Here is a 13218-nt window from a genome sequence, read left to right on the forward strand (position 1 = left end):
GTCTTACAATACTAATCCTTGACTGTTGATAATGCCCCTCTACTTTCCAAAGATTTCAAATTCATTTATTCTTTGACTGTTATTTTTTCCAGAGGCCTTTCATCCAGCCTCACACTTCCATCCAGCAACAAGCCACATCTCTCCCCACCATGGGTGGGCCCTGGTTCAGGGTCAGAAGCCTAAGGCAGTCAACTCTGCTAGGCTGGATCACAAAACATGATTCCCTGCTTTCAAGGAGTTTACAATCCAGCTACAGAGGCAAAAGCAAGGCATGGGAAGCCCATGTTTCCAGAGTGGCGAAGCCCCCAAGAGGCTAAAATCTAACACAGAACGATGTAGCTCCAAAGAGGAGAGTCATCATAGGTTGGAAACATCACACATCCCACTTTCTCCTAGCAGAACGAGCACCTCCCAACTCAAAGCAAAGCAGATGCAGGGCGAGTGGAGGGGCCCACCTGCAATTGTTCTCTGACAAAGCAGAGAAATGTGGTTTGTTTTTGATCAGGAAACTCTGAAGCAAAGAAATATCCTACCAGATGGCAAGTTACTTGAGGGCATACCACTCCCCCACGCCTGGAATAAATTCTTCTTCTCCAAATCTTCTCCTGTTCCATCTTGTTCTCTCCTTCTATCAAAGCCTAACTGAGGCACCACATCCGACGTGAAAAGCCTTCCTTCGCTCCCCTCTCCCTCCCCTCACACACACCTAAGATGAAAACCAATTTTTCTTCCCCTCAAATTTCATTCTCACTTGTATCGAAGGGACCAAAGTTCTAGAACTGGAGGTAACATCAGGAGCCATTTAATTGAACCTTTTCATTTTACTCTGGGAAGCTGGTCCTTGCCCTCAGAGCCCCTGAGGTAGAATCTGAATCCAGGTCCTCTGACCTCAGAGCCAGAACTCGATCCACTATACCACACACTATCTGTCTGCCCTCTCTAACTGGACCCCCCTAGAATGAGGTCTGTCACATCTCCTTTTGTATCCCTAGTGCCTGGTTTTTGACAGGATGATGCCACACTCATTATTCCCAACGCTGCTGCCTCCAGCTGTCCCAGAGTTTGATCCTCTGTCTGTGAGTATCCCACCCATCCTTCAAGGCTCATCAGAGATTCCACCTCCTCCACAAAGCCTTAACAAAGCTCCTTCTCCCTCCAAATCCTGAAACATTTATAGCCTGTACATAACTAACTCCTAGGATATATGTTCTAGCCTCCCACTATCATTTCTCTTCATTTCAGATGGGGTCTTGTCACCCTAATTAGGTGGCTAGTTCCACAGAGGACAATGAAAAGAATGCTGGTCTGGGAATCAACCGAGTCGGATTTGGTAGTGCCAGCTGTGGGACCTAGAACTCTGTCCCTCATTTCTTAGCATCCTCTGTGTGGGGACAAATTAAGAAGCAGAAGACAGAAGAGCACCATTATGCTAATGGACAGTCTGACTCCCAGGAACTGAGCTTGCTGGCTTAGGATCCAGCAGGAGCTGGGACCCTATTAGGGAGATCATGTGGCTAATTTAATTCAACAAGGAGCAGCCATGGGACAAAGGACAGAGAACGGAATTTGAAATGAAAAGAACTGGGCTCAAATCCCAGCCCCACTCCTTACTAATGGTCTGACCTTTCCTGGATCTCACTCACTAGCAGCTGGGTGACTGACTGAGAGTTGGATGATGTGGAGTCAAGAAGACCTGAATTCTAATCCAGCCTCAGACACTTAACTATCTAGGTGGCCTTGGGAAAGTCATTTTACTGCTGTCTGCGTCAGTTTCCACATCTGTAAAATGGGGGTAACAATAGCCCCTACCTCCCAGGCTTGTAATTTGAGATCCATCAGATAATATTTGTAATATTACTAAGAAAGTGCATTGCAAGTCTTACAGTCTTTAAATTATTAGTTTCCTCTGCAGGAAATGAGGAAAATGGACTGGTTAGTCTCAGGTCCCTTCTAGCTCTAAATCCCTAAGAATCTGGGTGATTTATAATCAAAAAAGCACCTACTACATACAAGGCCTCTGGGAGCTTGCCTGACACACAGCAGGCACTCAGTAAATGCTCACTAAATCGAATGTTTTCTATTAGATGGCATGGGGGATTCAAGGAAGTTTAAGACAGGGAGCTTCATAGTTCTGAATGCACTTCAGCAAACACTACCATAGCATGTGTTCCACAGGTCAAAGGAGCAGCGGTCCTGACAACAGTGTCTGAGCTCACTGGGGTGAGTCATCAATGGCCTCATGGGAGAGGTGGGGGATGGGAGCTGAGCCCTCAAGGAAGGACAGGGCTTGGATAAACAGGGGAAACAGAAGGAGCAAAGGCAAGAAATCAGGAAATCCTATCTCTAATTGATTCTCTGTCCTACTCACAAGTGTTGTTCCAAACTTTCTCTTTTCTCCTGAAACCTTCCCACAGCTTCCCCTCAGTTAAGGACCTCACCTCATAATTTTCTTTTTCTTACTTCATAATTTAATGAGAGAAACTGAGGCCATTCCTCCAAAGCCACCAGATCCTGCCCCCCCCCCCCCTTCCCCATCCTATCCTCCTCAACTCTAGTATCTGATGAAGTAGTGGCCCTTCTTGCCAAGGCCAACAGCTCTACCCAAACCCTTGGATCCCATCCCTTTTCCCATTTTCTTCAGAAGGTCATCTTCTCACCTTCACCCTCTCCCTATTTACTGGTTTTGTTCCTGCTGCCTACAAATATGCTCAAATCTCCCCCAACTTCTAGATCCTGGCCCAGTTAGTTATTTTATTTGTGGGTTTTTTTTTTCTCTAAGTCAAGCTTCTTGAAAAAGCTGTCTAGACTCATGGTTTCTACTTTCTCTCTTCTCATTCTCGTCTAAATCATCTGTAATCTACCAAAGCTGGTAGCAACTGTAAGCAACCAAAGTTGCTCTCTAAAGTTAGTAACGATCTCTTGACTAATCCAAAGGTCTGTTCTAAGTCCTCATCCTACTTGACTTCTGCAGCATTTGATGCTGATGCCCACCCTTCTTTTCTGAATATTCTCTCCTCCCCATTGAGTTTTCCTGAAACTGCTCTCTTGGGTGTCCGCCTATCTGTCTGACCATTCCTTCCCAGTCTCTTTTTCTAGATATGAACGATACATTGTCATATTCAAGAGTACTTCAGGGCTCAAATTAGGGCTAGAGTTGTTCCTAACCCTAATTCTAAGGTTCTGGGTCTGCTTCTCTCTTCTCTCCCTCACTTGGTGACCTCATCAGCTCCTATGGATTCAACTATCATTTCCATTCAAATGATTCCAAGATCTAGTTTCTCACCTGATCTCCAGTCAAGAATCTTCAACTGTCTACTGGACATTCCAAAATGAATGTCTTATAAGCATCTGAAATTCAACATATTCAAAACAAATTCATTATCAATACCCCCAAAAACCCACCCTTCTACTAGGCTCATAATCTAAAGAGTTCAAAGAAAGAAGAAAAGGACTTCTCCCCCCATACACAAATATTAACTGCACCTCTTTTTGTGATGGCAAAGAATGGAAAACTAAGGGGATGCCCATCAATGGGGGAATGGACAAAGAAATTATAGTAAATGAGTGTAATGGAATAGCACTGTGCTCTAAGAAGTAACAAAGAGGTCAGTTTCGGAAGAAATCTGGAAAGACTTGTACAAACTGACACAGAGAGAAATGAGCAGAACCAAGAGAATAATCTATACAATAGTAACAACATTTTAAAGGCAAATAGCCTTGAAAGGTCTAAACTCTGACCAATGCAAAAACCACCAAGATTCCAGAGGACTAAGGATGAACCATGATACTTATCCACCTCTGGCAGAGAAGTAATGGGGCCCAGGGTACCGAATGAGACGTCGACTTTGTGGACATAGCTTAACCATGCCTTTTTGTTATATGGTGGGGGGAGGGGGAAGAGACATCTCCAGCCTGGGTTTTCTAAGGGTTTCTCACTCTTACGAAAAAGAACTGCTTTCCCCTTCTCTGCACATCTTGTGCCTCTTCCATTCTGTGTGGGAAGGAGAAGAATCAGATAGATCCAAATTCTTATGCTCTATCTAGACCCATCCTCATTGTTAGCAGGTCCCCAGGCTTCCCAGCTGCTGAAATAGACAAGAACTATCTTCATTAAAAAAATACAAAAAAGCTTCCCCCTTCCCCTAAGTGACAGTTTCAGAATGCTATTCTCAACAACCCTGGGAAGTAAGAGATACAAAACCACATGGGCTCATTTTGCACAAAACCAAGGGAAATTCAGTGGGTTCCCCATGGACACATATCAGTAGGAGAAAATGAGCTGGGATTAAAACTCAGCTCCTGGCCTGTATTATAGATAGTATGGTACAGAGAAAAAGAGCGTTCCTTTAGTAGGCAAAGGACTCAAATCCTGCCTCTGAAATTAAGTACTTGGGTGACCTTGCGCAAATCAATCAACTCTTTGGGCCTCAGTTTCCTCATCTGTAATATGAAATGGTTGGACTAGACCTCTAAGGGCTCCTCCTCTTTCAGGTCTATATCTGTCATCTCTAACCTTTGATCCAGGCCTTCTGAATCCTCTATGTTCTTTCCATTGTCCTACTGGACCCACTAGGACTAACGTGGAAGCCCATGAGCCTGTGAATGAACTGTATAGCTCAAGGCGGCTCACCCAGGGAAGGGATTGGAAGAGCATATGAAAGGGCTTTCTCTTTCTTACTTCCCATGTTAAACAGAAGGGCCCAGAGTCAGAAATTCCATTATGGGGTTCCATTTTAGAAGTTGAAAAAACATCCTCTTAAAAATAAAAGCATCCCTAAGAAAAATGAACATATTGACCCAGTTAAAAATGGTTCACTACAATGCATGAAATAACTCTTAGCCATTCTCTTCTCTGATATCTAGCTAAAAAGCCCAGGCTGAAGACATAGGCTCTTTGAAGATGAGAGTGACATCAAACATTCCTGTGCAAGAACAAGCCTTCAGTGTAATAACTTTAGTGGGGTCCTCTGGATAGTCATGTGGGCAAATAGGAAGGGGTTTGGGAGTTCTCAAAGGGCAGATGATGAGGTGTCAGCAGCAAGTTACCTTAGTTGTGTGGTAGCTGAAAGAGAACACCTAGACTAGAGGCCCAGCTCTGACCCTGACAACTGGCCAGACACAGGGCTGGGGCAAGTCTCTTAATGGTTCTTGCAGAGTATGGTTAATACTTACCTATTGACTCTCATTCACAGGGTGGTTTCTAGAACCAGAAAGTGCCCATAAGTTGCTTTATAGACTATAAAATTCTAAAGGCATGCCAGCTTCTGTGACAGGCCTATTTTGGACTCTGCCTGAAGACTGTATTTCTCAAGACAGCTAGGGGTTTAAGTGCTACGTAAATCAGCAGTTCTTGGGTAAGGAGAATGAAACAAAAACTGGGAAACTGTCTAGCACTCTCAACCCCAGTGATCCTGAAGTTAGGAAAGATTGAGTTCAAATCTGACCTCGGACACTTACTAACAGCATAACCATTTTATTCTGCTTGCTTCAGTTTTCTCACATGTAAAAAGAGGATAATAACTGCATCTATCTCCCAAGATTATGTGAGGACAAATGAGATAATAATTGTAAAGTGCTGAGCACAGTGTCTGGCACATAATAAACACTATATAAAATGTTAGCTATTAATATAATTATTTTTGTCATTTTTATTATCCTGGAAAACCAAGAATGGGACAAGCTATAAAAACTGTCAGCTTTTATGGAATCATTCCTTAAGCGCATGCCAGTGTCCTAACATTCCCAAACATAGCCCAAAACTTTCTAGATACTCAGAGCTCATCTAGTCAAATGACATACCTAGGTTGGTCAGATACACTCTCTGCAGGACTCACAGCACTCCACTTTAACTCAGTTTCTTCATCTGTAAAATGTGTGCTAATACCACCTACTTCACAAGGTTGTTGTGAGGATCAACTAAGATAATATACATAAAGCCATCTGCAAACCTTAAAACATCATTAGTAAGTCATCATCATCATCATCGTCATGAATACATAGACAGTAAGAAAGCTGGAACTTAATCTTGGGTCAAGTCCGACCTATCTTCCACATCTCTTCAATATAACTTGCCACTTAGGGCACCTACAGGAACATACAGCAGAAAGAGCGAGGTTTCAGGACACCCAAGTCCTAAGCCCAGCTCTAGCACCCGATTCCTAAGCTGCAACAATAAACCTAATCATTCCCCAGACTAGAATGCCTTGGGCAAGGTCACCGTCCCTGCTTAGCCCCAAGTATCAGTGGTGGATTCCAGTCCTTGTTTCTTAGTCTTCTGACATGATGGGTGCTCAATATTTTTAAAGGAATGGATGGTATACCAACTTGGTACACTTCCGCATGATTGGCTTGTTTCAAACACATTACTAGCATTTAAATAGTACTTTAAGGCTTACAATTTTGTAGAGTCATTTCTCAGTTGTGTTTGACTCTTCATGGCTCCCTTTGGGGCTTTCTTGGCCAAGATACTGACATGGTTTGCTTTTTCCTCCACCAGCTCGTTTTACAGATGAGGAAACTGATGCAAACAGGGTTAAGTGACTTGCCCAGGGTCACACACCTAGTAAGTGTCTGAGGTTAGATTTGAACTCAGAAAAATGAGTCTTCCTGACTTCCCTATGGTCTCTTTACTGCACCACCTAGCTGCTTAAGGCTTGCAAAACACTTAACAAATACCTCATTTCATCCTCTCAACAAGCCCTCTAGCACTAGGGTCTTCTGTTGATTAGCTCCAATTTATCCTGTCTACATGTCGTTTGTAATAGTTTTCATCTCCCCTTCCCCTTCCGAATGGGAGCTTCTTGAAAGCAAGGCTGTCTTTTGTGTTTCTTTGTATCTCCAACACTTAGCACAGTGCCTGGTTTACCATAGGTACTTAATAAATGCTTGACTTCATGCCAGGATTTTCTCTGGCTATCTCTCCCCCATACCTGGAAGCTCTCCCAATGACTTCCTTTAAGGATCAGCTGAAGTCCTAGCTTCTGCCAGAAGCCTCTTTCCAGGGTTCCCTGATGTTGGTGACTTCACTCTGAGGTCATATTCAATTTACCCCATATATACTTTGTCAATGGCTGTTTGAAAGTTTTCTCTTCCATTACACTCTAAACTCTTTGAGGGCAGGGACTGTTGTTTCTTTCTGTTTTGTTTTCCCAATACTTAGCACAATGCCTAGCCCCTCGTAGGGGCTTAATCAGTGCTTATTGACTTGACCCTTGGAGGAAGTACTATAATATCCCCATTTTACAGATGAGCAAACTGAGGTAAAAAAAAGATTAAATGACTTGCCCAGGGTTACACAGCTAGAGTCTAACAGCTTTAACAGTCTAACAGCTGACCCCAAGTTCTATCCACTGCACCACCTAAGCTGCCTCAGGCATGACAGTCTTGTCTCCCCAGTTAGAGAGTACTTCCAAAGGTATAAGACAACTTCACAGACTCAGAATCTCAGCTTTGGAAGGAAATTCAGAGGCCTCATGAAGAAGACTCTTCTCTGTGACTTCCTGAACCAGTGGTCATGTGGCCTGTTGTTTTACCTGGAGACAGTGTTAGGAAGCTTTCTCTCTCATGCACCTCTTTGGTGACCATTTGGTAAAGCCTCTAGGCCCTTTCTCAGAATTAAGTCTAAGGATTACAAAGGTAACTCATTTTATCAAAGTACCACTATTAAAATATATTTGTGGATCCCAGTCAAGAACCCTTCATTTATATCAAGCCTAAATCTGCCATTCTACAACTCTTACTCACTCAACATTGATGCTAGTTCTGCCCTCTGGGGTCAAACAGAGGAATAATTCTGTGTTCCCTACCAGTACCTAAGCCCAGGCTGGATACACCAGTAAGTATTCAGTATGTATCTTCTTGACCAATGACTAAATCATAGCAGGTAGGGGGCAAGGTGGTCACCTCCCCCTAGAGAGAAATATTCCATTAATGTGATTTGGGGAATTGCAGAGGAGAGGAGACATCAGTAATTCCACCCAGCTTCCTCCTACATATCATGTCCATAAAATAGTTTTTAAAAACTTCACCCACAGTCAATCAACAAACGTTTATTAAGTGCCTGCTAAGTACCATATTAAACCTAGACAGATAAATACAAAGAATGGAATAATCCCTGCTTGCAAAGGGTTTATATCCTAAAGAGGGAGAAAACAAGTATGTACAAAAATGTAGACAGCATAAATTTAGAGTGAATAAATACAAACATACACAGAGCTAGTCTGGGGGGCCCCGATAGGATCAGGAAAGGATTGGTGTGGAAGGTGATGCTGAGAAGAGAGGCTCTTTAGGATGCACAAAAGGAGAGCACACTGCCAGATATGGGGGCACAGAGAGTGGAATGGAGGGCAGCTGCAGGAAAAGAAAGGACATCCATGGAGGCAAGGAAGGTAAGTTGAGGCCAGGGTGTATACAGGCTTTCAAAATTAAACAGAAGAGTTTATATTTGATCCTAGAGTTAAGAGAAAGCTGTAAGAGCGTTTGAGTAAGGCAGTCACATGGCCAGATCTGTCCTTGATTCCTCTAGTGCATGCATTCGTGTGTGTGTGCATGCGTGTGTGCGTGTGAGATGGGCCGGGGAGGGAGGGGAGGTGAACCAAGAGGAGGCTATGGCAGTGGTCTAGGCAAGAGGTGTCGAGGGCCAGGGTGCAGAAAAGGGACTGAATGAAACAGAGGTGGTGAAAATGAGCACAGTGGGGGGTGGGGACTAAAGAAACAGAGAGAGGGAGGTGCTGGGGAGGAAGCCAAGACTATGACCCCACAATCTTAAGAGGGTGCTGGTGCCAAGTCTGGAAGAGGAAGGAGGATAATGACTTTCACTTTAGACACAGTGAAGCAGCCCCCTCATCTAGCAGACAATCCCCAGGCCTAGCAGGTGACCCAGATGCAGCTGGCACTGGATGCAGGCTCCTAGTGGGTCACAGGGTAGAGGGAACATGGTATAACTGGCAGAAAGGGGTGTGTGTGGGGGAAATCAATGGTCTTCGCATCTGAAGACTTGGATCTGGGCCTTCCTCCAGCTGCTTCCCTGCTGCATGACCCTGGGAGAGCCTCAGTTAACTCATCTATAAAAGGGGAATGATAATCCTTGCACTCCAAGGAATATGGTGAGAAAAGTGTTTTGTAAGCTTAACACGGTTAAAGATGTGGAACCCCATGATTCTTCCCTGTTGCCCTGCTGTTGGGAGATAGAGGAGGGAAGGGGAATAGGCCCAATTTCCCTAGATTCATGACTGGACCTGACTCATCTCCCAAGGGACAAAGAGGTCCTCTAGGCCAAGCCAAAACATGGCCCACATCAGGCAAAGGACTCTAAACCTAATCATGACTCTCTTTTGCCATAGGGGATACAAAAGACTGAGAGACAGATAGAGCTAACCTATACGGTGTGAGGAAGAAAAAGAATTTGTTCCTTGATTGCTCCCCCAAAAGACTAAATGCTGAGGGCCAGAGACACTTTTGATTCCAGAGAGAAGGTCCACTCATGCCCAATCTACACCCAAGTTACAGAACATAAAGAAAGCTTATGGCCCCAATTCCTTGGGGACTATTCCTTACATGTGGTCAACACCTGGCTCTCCTCAGCTGCTAGAGATACTTGACCCTTCCCATTATGGCATACTCTCCCTCCCAGCCACCTCCACCCCCCCAAAAACAATACTGGAATGAAACCTCACTGAAGTAGAATGCTCAGGATACCAGCTACTCAGATTAACCAAAGTAGGGGAAGAGGGGTGATGACTAATGCAAAGGCAAGGAGAAGGCAAATGGATCATCCCAAGTGAGGAACAGAGAGGTGGCCAATTTCACTAGATCATGGAGCGTGGGAAGGGGAGCAACATCCAATGAGGCTGGGGCACCAAATTGTGATGAGTATTATAAAAGCTAAACAAAGGCATTTACATTTACTCTTGAAGGAGACACTGAAGTTGCCTGGGCCAGAAAAATCACATGATCAGATTTGTACCAAAGAAAAATTATTTTAGGGAGAGACTTGAGCCAGAAAGCCCAACTGGCAGGCTCATGCAATAACTGTTCAGGAAAAACACTAAGGTGTTGGCTTTGTGAGAAGAGGGGGAGGGTCAGGCACAAGAAATGTGGTGAGAAATGATGAGATCTGGGGATGAAGCAAGGGAGAGTGAGCAGCTGAGAACAACAGGAGGGCAGTTCTAGAAGAATGGCAATGCCTTTGACAGAAATAGTAAAGTGTGGCAGAGGGAAAGGTTTAAGGGAAAAGATGACCACCTTTGTTTTGGATATGCTGAGTTCAGTTGTTTTTGTGACATCCAGTTTGATAACATCCGGTAGAAAACTGGTAACGTGCCACTGGATTATAGATCTGAGTCATCTTGCATGGAGATGATTGTTAAAATCATGAGATTGGATGAAGTCACCAAGAGTATAAAAGAAAAAAAAAGAGAAGAGAGCAAAGGACAGAGCTGTAGGGCATAGCCACAGTAGAGGAGGACGGTCCAGATGATGAACCAGCAAAGGAGACTGAGCAATGGTTAGAGAGAGAGGAAAAATGAGAGAGAGCAGCAGCATGAGAATCCAAAAGATGAGTCCACATTGTCAAAGGCAGCAGAGAGGTCTGGAAGGAGGAGCAGTAGTAAGGAACTATTGCAGTCCTCACAGTTTTCTTGGCTAACTTTCCTAAGCCCAGCATCCCATCAAGCTCCTCTTCTGACCTGACAAGGTCTAAAAGCCAATCTCTCCTGCTTCCTAAGGCAGAAAGGGAGTGAGAGGCCCAGGACCTCAGGCCTACAAAACTTATACACAGCACTGAGACCATCATGCAGATCAGCACGAGCTCACTAGGAAGTCGGCAAATACATTTACACAGTCAAGGGCAAAGCCAAGCATGCCAAATGACACAGCACAGATTGAATAGTAAAGAAAAAAGTCCAAGTACCATGCAGCAGGGTGAGGGTGCAGGGCAGGGCACATACCCACACTACAGGAAATACAGCCAGCCCCTCCAGCAGCCCCTGTCTCCTTACCTACCCAGCAGCACCTCTGACCATCAGAGTTCTCAATCCCCTAACAACCTGGTGGTGTGCTGAAAAGAGCAGAAAGCAGTAGACAAATAGCAATATATATTGGGCTACTTTTATGAAAAAGAACTAAAAAACAAACTCAAGGAAGACATTACAGTTTTTTCTCCAATGATAGATGAACTATATTCCCAAATGTACACTCATGTGCACAAACATGTGTGCACACATACACAATCTATCAAGCCCAGGAGCTGTGGTTGCCAGATGGCAGCAACATCACAATATGCCCACACCCCCAAATTAAACATGCCCAGACCAGCCTGGGAACAGCCTGTAACAGGGCTCATAAAGTAAGAGGAGGAGAGAGGTACTGGGACAGGACTGTCTTCAGTTGGCAAAATATTCATACTCAGTACTACTGCACAATATCGCTTGTTAAGGTCACCAGCTAAGGCATGAAAACAGGAGCCACAGGGTCCCATCAATCCAGAGGTCATTTCTCCCTTTAGCCCCAGCCCTGGCCACAGCCCCAGACAGAGGAAAGAGTGATTCTAAGGGTTCTAGGTGGATAAGCCCTGTCTCTGGGGGCAGGCAGAAGTCCCGTGCTAAAAGGACAACAGTGGAGAGGCAAAGAACAGCTGAAGAGATCTAGGGCATGAGATGCAGGGCAGGCTCTGCCTACCACACAGATCCCTGGCAAGGCATCACTGATAGCCATGCCACCTATTTACATGGCATAAACAGGGAAGACATGATGGTCTGGAGGAAAAGAGTCGAGAGAGCTGGATGTCAGGAGACACACTGAGACTTTCCATGAGTTTACTGAAATCGTGGGCAACATATTTAATCTGCCTGGGTCCCAGTTTGCAAGCTAAAAAATTAGAAGGGTAATTTTTATCTACAGCAACACCTAAAATGATACAATAGACAGGCATGCAAGTTACCATATAGAGTGGGTTATAATGATCCCTTTTCACTAAGTTATGAACTGAGAAAGAGATAGAAACACAGAGAGAGGGGAGGGGAGGAGAAGGGGAGAAAGAGAAAGGGGAAGAGAGAGGAGGGAGAAGGAAAAGAGAAAGAGATAGGGAGGAGAGAAAAGGGGGTAGGGAGGGGAAAGAGAAAAGAAAGGGAAAGAATGGGTAGATGGGAGGAGGGGGAGAGGGGAACGCACCTAAAGGGAAAGAGGGGGTGTGGAGAAAGACAGAGGACAGAGAGAGAGAGAGAGGCAGGTGCAGGCCTGGGGCAGTCACTGGAAACACCCTAGAGGATGCCTTTTATGTTTCCCAAGCCACCACTGCCACAGGCTCCTCCTGGCCAAGACATTCATTGGGCATGCAAAAGCAGAGCAAAGATGAAGTTGGCAGAGTAGTTAAGAAGATATTTCCCTAGGTGGAACAGTAGATAGAGTGCTGGACCTGGAGTTAGGAAGACTCATCTTTCTGAGTTCAAATCTGGCCTCAGAAACTTACTATCTATATGACTCTGGGCAAGTCAGTAAACCCCATTTGTCTTAGTTTCCTCATCTGTCAAATGAACTGGAGAAGGAAATGGCAAACCATTCCTGTATCTCTGTCAAGAAAACCCAAATGGGGTCATGAAGAGTCGGACACAACTGAACAACCACAAAATGATTTACAAATTCGAACCCATCCTTCAAGGCTCATCTCCTGCTCTGCTTTTTTCATAAAGTCCTCCTGGACCACAGTAATGTTAACTATCTCTGGACTATGGCTAGCAACTACCAGGAGTCCCCCATCGATACAGAACAACAAAAGGCAGCAGGTGATTTCTCTCAAATGTACCTACATGTGCCTGACCTTGTTCTATGACAAGGTTCTAAAAGGAGCTCCTGGATGTGAGAGATCATTATCTCAGGCTTCTCAGGAACCTCCCCAGGATGTTCAAATATTTGTTGTGGGTTTTCCCGCAAACTATAGTGACTAATCTTCAATTCAAACAGCACTCTTTTTAAACTCTCTCAAAAATATTATTTTCTCCATCATCCCATTTCACATTCATAATAATGTCATAAGGTATTATCCTTAAGTGACTTAAGGGGAAACTGAGGCCCAGACATGTGAAGTGACTTTCCCAGTGCTCCAACAGCCAGGCCAGACCACCAGTTCTACTGACTGAAAGATGCAAGTCCTACCCAGTGGTTCAAGTAGATTGGACTGTCACACCAACCTACCCCCCAGCTTCTCCAAAGCCACATCTCCTC

General features: G+C 44.6%; 1 protein-coding gene across 4 annotated transcripts in view; it reads right to left on the reverse strand.

Annotated features, from left to right (window-relative positions):
- Positions 1 to 13218, reverse strand: part of TTC7A (tetratricopeptide repeat domain 7A) — a 201173-nt gene that overhangs the window by 163362 nt on the left and 24593 nt on the right. The gene's annotated exons all lie outside the window — the stretch shown is intronic.

The sequence above is a fragment of the Notamacropus eugenii genome, chromosome 1 (assembly GCF_028372415.1).
Source record: "Notamacropus eugenii isolate mMacEug1 chromosome 1, mMacEug1.pri_v2, whole genome shotgun sequence".
Lineage (NCBI taxonomy): Eukaryota > Metazoa > Chordata > Mammalia > Diprotodontia > Macropodidae > Notamacropus > Notamacropus eugenii.